Source organism: Camellia sinensis, chromosome 1 (assembly GCF_055761805.1).
Source record: "Camellia sinensis isolate YWXY chromosome 1, ASM5576180v1, whole genome shotgun sequence".
In the NCBI taxonomy this organism is placed as follows: domain Eukaryota; kingdom Viridiplantae; phylum Streptophyta; class Magnoliopsida; order Ericales; family Theaceae; genus Camellia; species Camellia sinensis.
Window position 1 is genome coordinate 172,125,301 of NC_138961.1, and position 2,350 is coordinate 172,127,650.

The following is a 2,350-nucleotide window of genomic DNA, read 5'->3' on the forward strand; positions in this document are numbered from 1 at the left end:
ACAAATGAAGAGTTAAAATCCATGGAACATAATGGTGTTTGGGATCTCGTCGAATTGCCTAATAATTGGGTCGGGTGTAAATGGGTCTTCAAGACCAAGCGCGACGCAAAAGATAATATCGAACGATTTAAAACTAGACTTATTGCCAAGGGTTTTACTCAAATAGAAGGCATAGACTATAAAGAGACCTTTTCTCCAATATCTAAGAAAGACTCGCTTAGAATCATCCTAGCATTGGTAGCTCATTATGACTTAGATTTGCATCAAATGGATGTGAAAACTACTTTTCTAAATGGGAATTTGGATGAAGAAATTTGAATGGAACAGCCAGAAGGATTTGCAAAGAAGGTAAAAAAACATTTAGCTTGCAAATTAAAGAAATTCATATATGGCCTTAAACAAGCTTCTAGACAATGGTATTTAAGGTTTAATGATACCATTACCTCTTTCAAATTTAAGGAAAATACAGTTGATCGGTGCATATATCTAAAGGTTAGTGGGAGTAAGTTCACTATTTTGGTGCTATATGTGGATGACATTTTGTTAACTAGTAATGAACTTTGCTTATTGTATGAAACCAAGGAATGACTTGGAAAGAAAACAAATGAAGGACATTCCATATGCATCAGCAGTAGGGAGCTTGATGTATGCCCATACATGTACCAGACCAGATATTAGTTTTACAGTTGGAATGTTGGGAAGATTCCAAAGTAATCCTAGAATGGAACATTGGAAAACAGTGAAGAAGGTTATGAGATATCTTCAGGAAACAAAGGACTATATACTCACCTATAGGAGATCAGAACATTTGGAAGTGACCACATTCTCAGACTCAGATTTTGCTGGTTCCCTTGATAGTAGAAAATCTACATCAGGTTTTGTTTTTCTACTACCTAGTGGAGCAATTTTATGGAAGAGTGTGAAGCAGTCCACTATTGCTTCATTTACTATGTAGGCTGAATTTATGGCATGCTTTGAGGCTACAAATCATGCGTTATGGTTGCGAAATTTATCTCAGGACTTGGTGTTGTTGACTCAATTGCTGGGCTGCTAAAGATATATTGTGACAATACCGCAGCAGTTTTCTTCTTTAAGAATGGAAAATACTCCAGTGGTTCCAAACACATGGAAGTAAAGTACTTAGCTGTTAGAGAAAGAGCCCAGAAACAACAAGTGTTAATTGAAAACTTAAGCACATCTCTTATGATTGTTGATCCATTCATAAAGGGATTGTCACCAAAGACATTCAAAGAGCATGTTGTCAGGATGGGTCTTTTAATCAACCCATGATGTGTATGGATAATCTTGAGTGCCTATTTTTATTTGACACTATTTGTGCAATAATAATTTTATTTCTATTTTTCCTGTTTCAAAAAGTGTGTGTACGTTAATTTGCATATTGATAAATAAGAAATGTCTTAATAAGACAAATTATAGGAGCCTTTCAGGAAAATAATTACATATCCCAATAATGGACTGGGTTGGGGAAGGTTATCGATGGTGTGGTGCATAGAAAGAAATATGACATAAATGTTATATAACCACTATGACTCACATTGGTGATCTAAAGTAATCATAATATTATAGTTTTTACTATATATGAACTTATTGGCTATTTTTAAAATTCGTGATCCTGTGTCAAAATTTTTAGTGTGGAATCCAGTGAGTCAAATTTTTTTATAAATTGCATATTTTTGGAAAAACTCATAATTACATCATAATCGGTTTAATGGGCCAAGTAGGAGAATGTTGGATTTATTTTCTAGTGTGGCCCAATAGCCTACATATCTTTTACATATTTTATTTTATTTGGAACCCACAACTAGATAAAGCCAATATTTTAGATAAAATTCAGTAATTAGAATTTTAAATTTAGGATAATTTCTCTTCTAAGATAAGAAAGAAACCTTGATAAATAGGAATTCTTCCAATAGAGTTTATCGAGTCCTCTTCTCTTCTCTATATAAGGATGGGTGACTTCCCTTACATAATATGAATATTTTCCCATCACTCTAAGTTCTATAGTCATCCTAATTAAGAGAGAAAGAGAAGAAATTGAGCCAAGAATTCAAAGTTCAACCATTAAGGGTATTTTCTCAATTTTTCTAATTTAATGGGTGACAAAGGTATGTTCATTTTATTCTTAAAATGTATTGAATTCGAGATCATATAAAGTTTAATTCCACATTATTACTATGGTTACATGCATGATAATATTTACAAAAACTACTAAATTTTACAGTTTTGTCTATAAATTAAAATTTTCTATTAATTGCGACATTTCTTGATTTAAAAGAGAAAATTTCATTTTTACTCCTATGCTTTGCATTGATTTTCAATTAAACCCCAA

General features: G+C 32.4%; 1 pseudogene; it reads left to right on the forward strand.

The window, feature by feature from the left end:
* Positions 1 to 604: 604 nt before the first annotated feature.
* LOC145820739 (secreted RxLR effector protein 161 pseudogene) lies at positions 605 to 1,290 on the forward strand (annotated as a pseudogene).
* Positions 1,291 to 2,350: the final 1,060 nt, after the last annotated feature.